The sequence below is a fragment of the Halyomorpha halys genome, unplaced genomic scaffold (genome assembly GCF_000696795.3).
Source record: "Halyomorpha halys isolate HHAL.00 unplaced genomic scaffold, Hhal_1.1 Scaffold478.1, whole genome shotgun sequence".
NCBI classification, from domain to species: Eukaryota; Metazoa; Arthropoda; class Insecta; order Hemiptera; family Pentatomidae; genus Halyomorpha; species Halyomorpha halys.
Window position 1 is genome coordinate 486,196 of NW_027114329.1, and position 7,853 is coordinate 494,048.

A 7,853-nucleotide genomic window follows, 5' to 3' on the forward strand; every position below is an offset into this window, starting at 1 on the left:
TTACTTTTCTGGTGTGAATGAAACAAATCCGTCAGTAAAGAAATAATTTTCATCAAATTTGATAATGAACACTTAAAAATATCACAATCTTTCCAAAACAAGAAAGTAGATACTTTGATCTGTTAATGTTTCTGCATGGATTGAATTATCTTCAGTGCAAGCCAAAGACAATCGGCTGCTGGGACAGATTACAAGATAGGATCACAATAGCTAACTTAAGATTACAATTAATACTTAACCATGTCAGATTTCCAAACAATGCACACAAGATAATTGCAGAGGATTATTGACGGATCTGGGTCATCATCCATCATAAATAAATGCGTTCCTTATTTAGATATCATTTATTGACTGTGTCATCGAGGTAAAAGTCGATAGAGATCTACATTTCACCCACTTTTGGGTGCTCCCAAGAATCGATTATCCCAGAACCAGACTTCCTGTACTAGAAGCGGGGTAGCTCATTGGTAAGGCATTGAGGTACTATCTCAAAGGACCCAGGTTCGATTATAGGTGTGGGATAATTATTTATTCTGTTACTGTAGTTGTAAGTCAACCCTGTGAGTTTGAAAGCCCTCCTCGGTCCACCCACTCTCACAAAGTGGGTACCCTTAGTTGGTAAAAACTCTGGCAGTCGAGAGTGATCCTGACCAGATCACATCCTTTCACAACCGTTGGTCTAGTAACTAATACTTCCTTACAAAGTACTGAACCCCTGACTGTTAAAGGACTGTGGCGGTACAGATATAAATAATTTTTAGGTTTTCATCAAGTTTCAAAAATAGTCAATTACAACGCGTATTTCAATTGGAAATAATACATGATTTCATAAAAAAAAAAAAAAATTGCAAATCTTAATTCTCAATTACCAACGGTTCAAGAGGCCTCTGTTTCAGGCTAATGTCCATGTATTCCTTCAAATTGTTTATCAAACAGCCTGAAATCATACTACAATTATATTAAATTTTAAATCACTAATTTTATAACTATTATGTAGAACTGTCCTCAATTCAAAAAATTATTTTTAATGCTTGAGGTAGGAGAAGTCATCATTTGGTCGGTGTCAAGGGGTTTCCCTCGATCATTGCCACTTATCTTCAGTTCCACTTCGTTATCTAAAACCTATTCATGTCCTTCTGCCTCCACCATTAGGAGAAACACTGTGTCCTACAACGACCAAAAACTTTCATACCATCTAACGTTGTACCTCAAGGTTTGCTGAAATAGAGCCAACACTAGTTTAATAAAAGTTGAATAGTGCGCTCGCTGTTGACATGTAGCAACACTGAGAGCAGAAATATGTTCTCAGTACAGTAACTTTGGGTTATATTACACCCCTAAATTTTAGTTAGGAGCAGGCAGTTCTAAACTCAAATTTGCAAGTTCTAGACGCTGTTGACAAAAGTTTCTCCTGCAGTACATCTGTACCTGTCACTTAATGTTCAAACATAGAACAACGACTAAACAATTCGAATTATTCGAAATTTATCTCTTAATAATAAAATATGAAATAAAAGAAGTAATTTTTTTTTTTTTTATCTTTATTGAAATTTACAACTGTACATTATAATACATTCAGTAAATTTGATCTTAGTTAAAATGGACTGTTACAGGAGTATAGAGAAACTATCCTTTGCTAGCACTATAATGGCATTTTACATTAGCAGGTCTCGTGGCCATCTTCTTTTTAGGCGCCTCGGGGGATTGTCAGGGATGAAAGAGGATGCAAGATTAGAAACTAAGGGGTTTGAGTGGTTATAGAGTTTATAATGGAAGGAGTGATATCTGGTTCGGGCTAGATCGGTTACATAGGGAACATTAAGGTCTTCATGTATGATTTATTTGTGACAAAGGAGCATTGAGAGTTGTACGAAGGATTTTGGATTGTAAGGATTGGATACGAGAGGAATACGAAGATTTAGTGAAGTCCCAAAGCTCAACTCCATATGTCCAGATTGGCTTTATTACAGTCATGTAGATCAGTCTTCTGTAATGAGCTGGAAGTTTAGACCGTTTGTCTAATAAGTGCTGGAATAGTCGAAATATTATAGTATACGTACCACCGAAGCGATTACAAGTAATTTTAAAACATTATTTTAAAGATTGCTTCATTTTTAATTTTCGGCTCCAATTTGCTGCCAGTGATTGCCATATACATGTATAAAAGAACTCACTGGCATTGTGACCAGTCTCTCTAAAAAACGGCAGTGCCTCTGAAGCAGACATTTTAATTGTAGTATAACTACAATGATATTAAAATACAATAAGGTCTGGAAAAAGTCTATTATAAGTGATTAAAAAAATTATATTGATTATAAAAACTACACATTTCATGGAAGATTATATTAACTCATTAGAAAGCGTGGAAAATTCTTCACAAAATCATCTGGACCGGTCCAACATTAATATATATATATATAATATTTTTGTTCAACACTAGTGAAATTAAATCATTACAATGGCACCTTACCAGCAATATTCAGAAGAAAGAATAGAAGTAAAATAGAATATTACCAAAAGTATATATAACCGAGAATAGACTACCAATAATTTCAAAAAATGTGTACATTTCGAACAGTTTGGGGGTTTTAAAAACAACAAATATAAACAATGATAAAGTAGAAATTTATATCGGTTCCACTCGAAAGGTTTTATTGAAATACCACTAATCCTGTTATTTTTCTTGGGTAATTTATGAGGAACTTCAATTACATTGTTATAAAAATGTATTAGTAGCATGAAAGGGATTAATAGTACGATGTTATTATAATCTGTATTATTACCCATGGATTAGCTATATTAATATTTTTTATGAATAATCTACGTAGTCATAAAGAAATAATGAAAAAATGATATGAAGATATGGAAGACAAGAAATATCTGAATAATTATAAATTCATTTATTTAATATTAATTTTATAACTGCCTTAAAAAAATAAAATAAAACATTTTTGCACTTTCAATAGGACTTCTTAAAGCTATGTTTTGTTGATATGGATGTAAAATTAGAAGAAAAAAACCAAAATATATTATTATCTTTAAATGCAATAACTTAAAATATCTTAACCCAATAAAAAATAACTTAAAATATCTTTAAATAAACTGACCGTTTTCAAAGTTGAATCACACATTTTTGCACTTTCGAAAGGGCTTCTCATGTTTTGTTGATATGGATGGAAAATTAAAAAAAAACAAAAAAAAAAACGAAAAATTTATTATTATCTTTAAATGCAATAACTTAAAATATTTTTACCCAATAAAAAGAAACTTAAAATATCTTTAAATAAACTGACCGTTTCAAAGTTGAATCACACATTTTTGCACTTTCAAAAGGACTTCTTGAAGCTTACCCATGTTTGTTGATATGGATGTAAAATAAAAAAAAATAAAAAAACGAAAAATGTATTATTATCTTTAAATGCAATAACTTAAAATATCTTAAGCCAATAAAAAGTAACTTAAAATATCTTTAAATAAACTGACTGTTTTCAAAGTTGAATCACATTTTTGCACTTTCGAAAGGACTTCTTGAAGCTAACCCATGTTTTGTTGATATGGATGTAAAATTAAAAAAAACGAAAAATATATTATTATCTTTAAATGCAATAACTTAAAATATTTTAACCCAATAAAAAGTATCTTAAAATATCTTTAAATAAACTGACCGTTTTCAAAGTTGAATCACACATTTTTGCACTTTCAAAAGGATTGAAGCTAACCCATGTTTGTTGATATGGATGTAAAATTAGAAAAAAAAAAAACAAAAATATATTATTATTAAAAAAATAAAAGACTAAAAAGCTTTATCATTAAAAGCAATAACTTAAAATATCTTAACCTAATAAAAAATAACTTAAAATATCTTTAAATAAACTGACCGTTTTCAAAGTTTAATCACACATTTGAATGAGTAAACTGTAATAAATATAATATCATTATAAAATTTATATTCGAGAAATTTCACACTAGACCATGTCAATATAAAAATGGCCGAAGTATGTTATTTATCAATATTCAACTACTACATTCTGTTACTTATGCGAAAACACTAATTGCCAGTATACACCTATCAAAAATGGCTCATCTCGTTGATGTTATCATCAAACATATAGGTTGTTACGTACCCAATAGAAACATACAGAAAAGGGATAATCAATATTATCTTACTAACTTAAGGAGATAAAAGTAAAAATATTTTATTCCAGTTTAAAAATACATTTCCGTATGATATAGACGTATTATATATCGTAGTAAAGCCAAAGATTTCGGAAATGATAATATTTAACACAGTTGTAGAAGACAAAAACTTCTAAATATAAAGTGTGTTTAAACACGAGTTTGACTGTGTGGGTCTAAAAGCATTTTGTATAATTATTAGATAATTACTTTTTTTTTTTTTATTTCACTTAATATATGAGCCTTTCAGTTTACATGGTACCTTCAAAAATCATATTTTTAATATTTTCATTAGCAATATTAATTCTATATCAATTTAGCTTTGAATAAATGGTTGAGAGCAGAGGGTAAATTTTATGTAACGGTTATATTTGTATATTCCTATCATAATTTTACAAAAGAAAAATTTTAAAATTTTACATCCAGAAATTTCAATCAAACTTCTTCTCTGGAAATAGTTGAAATTGGAATTAGTCAACCTGTCAGCTGTATAGCTCACTTCGAAAATTAAGAGGTAAACTATTACCACAGTGAATAATATAATTTCTGTTCAGAAACGAACAAGGATGAATTTCAAATGATGAGTGGTAAGAGAAAGATGTGCGTTGGGCGATTTTTCACTTGTAGATTTAAGTTGGATATGTTGAAAGAAAACAGTTTGCAATCCTTGAAATCCCGTCCATGGCCTGCCTCGAGTACTCCGGTCCATGACTCCAACAAGACTCTAGAGGTGGTAGGGCAGGGTGGGGCGAACACCTGCTCTACACCACTCCAAGCAGTGTCTGTCTGGACCTCGTCGATGAGGTAGGTACCCTCTCACTGTATTCTTCTATATCAACGAGCTTACATGTGTATAGTAAGAAGATCTCTATTAGGCATAACAATGTTATCTCTATGGCCTGGCAATCTTTTTTATTTCTTGTTATCATGTACATTAAAAAAAAAAAATATTATTATAAATAAATAGCTGAGTAAATCGTAGGTGTTATGTCAGAAGAGCAAAGCCAACAAATTGTTTTCGACAATTTAAAAAAAAAAAAAATACAAATTGGTCTTTTTATGGAAAGACCAATGATATATTCAATAAGGAAAATATGGATGAAATCATCTTCTGTGCTTCTGTTTACTAACTTCTAATCTTTAAATCTCTAGTTCAATGTCGATTGTATCTAATCTAACATCAATAATAACTAGATTATATGTTTTGTTTTGTTTTTTCAAATTATTATGGAATAAATCATGAGCATTGTTTAACAAAATTTTTGAGATGTTTTTTACAAGGAAGAGTTCTTTAATTGTTCTGAAGAAAAAGGTCAATAGGAATTTATATATATATTTCCAACAAGGTGCTTTCTTATGTTTAATTTTTTAGCAGAGTATCGTAAAAAAAAAATTATTTAAATATTTTTATTTTAAATTTAAAACAAATATTAGATAATACTGGTTTATCATTCCGATACTATAATCGCTACCACTAGTATTATAAATAAGGATTGAGGAGGAGTAATAAGGATTAGTAATAAAAAATAAAAAATAAATAATTAATTCTGATTATATCCCCTATGACGGGGAGCGGTGTGGTTCAGTTGTAGGGCACTGTACTATTAACTCCTAAGGACCTGGGTTTGAATCCCTATGGGTTCTGGAGTCCTCCAGAGTCCATCTAGCTTCAGAAAGTAGATAACCTTAATTGAGGAAAAATCTGGTAGTGGAACGTGATTCTGACCAAATCACCTCCTGGCACAACCGTTAGTCTAGTAACAGTACTTCCATACAGAGTTACATAAAAGAATGTTTGAACGATATGGATATAATTTATTATAATTGAATTAGGTAATTTTTGGTGTTATAATAAAGCTTGCCAGTTATTTTAATCAAAGAAGAGAAGGAAACTAGGGATGTGGAATATTTTTTTTCGGAGGTGAAAAAAAAAAATTGTTAATTGTATTAAATGAGTTAAATATATATGTTCCTATTCCTACAATTAATATTTTAGCGTAATTTACAGCAGAATATTTTCTAATATTCAGTGCTTTATCAGAATATCGCTAAAAAAAAAATTATTGAATAATCACAAAAACAAAATGTTGCTCCATGTATAGTAGGCCTACAAACTCTTAAGAAAAAGCATATCAGATTCGTTTTTAACCCGGGGGGTTAATTTATATGAATTTTCATAAAATATTATAACTGTCTTAGTTCTAATATAAAATGAAGTATTTTACCTGGCAATCTCAGTTGGTCTGTTTCGATAGTGTACCCATATCATAGGTACATACATCTGCCAAAATAAATTTTGTATGAACCGGCTAGGCAAAATGTTTTTTGTATGGTATGAAAATTCGTATTTAAGGGTTTTTGAAAACGCTATAAATGAACCAGATGTGTTTCAAGCAGCAACTGATGTGATTTTGTAAACACTTAAAATCATTCAATGCAATTGACAACATTTTTTTTCTTCTGAAAACAAATCGATTGATATATTATTACTTTTTTTGGTTTAATTAATGATTTATAAATGAATGTCGTTCAAAAAGGAAGATAAATTCACAGTAAAATTCATTTTTGCAAACCGAACCTGCTGAAGATTTCTTCCAAAAGGATTATTAGAATAAGATGGAATATTTCTATTAATCTTTCATTACTTTAAATAGATTTAAAAGCTCAGAATAAAGAGGTTTTAATACCAAGAAGTGATAACACTAACATATCTTGTCCATGCTGCATCGTGAAGGATGGAATCACAGAACGAGAGGGAAAGTTGTTCATGGTATCAGGAAATTTTTAACGCTGTTTACTGATTTAAGTAGTAGCAAGTAGCAAGTAGGCAATTTCTTATCTTGTTATATTGAATATGCTTAATCTTTTTTTATTGTGTTAGGTATCCAAATGATCCTTAAATATTGGTTAAAAATGTTTCAACCCTCATATTGTATCATCAGGTTGTATGTTTCGACGAATGTCGATAATGAGGATAGAATTAATAGAGCATGAATTAATTGACTTCTCAATAAAGATACCTCAATAATGATAAAACGCTATTTGATTATTGGGTATTGTTTTACAGTAACCAAATAATGAAAGCTTGAACTCCGAAGGTAAATAATTTCTAAGGTAATTGGCAATTTGATCGCTGATCGATCTGGAGGGCTTAATTCAACATTAGAGGTTATACACCGTCGATTTCGAAATGGACATTGACTTATTAGATAAATTGGCTAATATTTACTACTGGAAATTAAAATTCAGTTTCAAAACTAATTACAGATTTTATTATTAATCTATAATTGATCGTTATTACTGAAATTATAATTGTATGTTCCAAAATTGACATATGGTATTGACAAAATGGAACATAAGATATAATCCAATCTGATGCTGACGTTTTCTATTAGTTGTATCAAAATATTTTAGTAATCGCTTTGTAAAATTTTAATTATATCAAAACGACTGACATGGAATCCTCATACAAGACTAAAAAGAAACTGCTCGTAGACACCGACTATTGCAACATTTACTAGACAAACGGTCTAAATTGCCAATCCATTACAAAAGACTGATCTACATGACTATTTTAAGGCCTATCTGGACATACGTAGCTTTGGGGCTCCACTAAACCATCAAATTCCTCCAGAATCCAATCCTTACAGTCCAAAATCCTTCGTAAAATCCTTAAT

The 7,853-nt window shown here is 30.2% G+C and overlaps 1 protein-coding gene across 1 annotated transcript in view; it reads left to right on the forward strand.

Moving 5' to 3' along the window:
- The first annotated feature begins 4,905 nt into the window (after nt 1-4,905).
- Nucleotides 4,906-7,853, forward strand: part of LOC106683351 (aminopeptidase N) — a 64,705-nt gene continuing 61,757 nt past the window's right edge. Inside the window, exon 1 of the mRNA XM_067051541.1 lies at nt 4,906-4,980. The gene's annotated coding sequence lies outside the window, so the exon portion shown is untranslated. The remainder of the gene's footprint in view (nt 4,981-7,853) is intronic.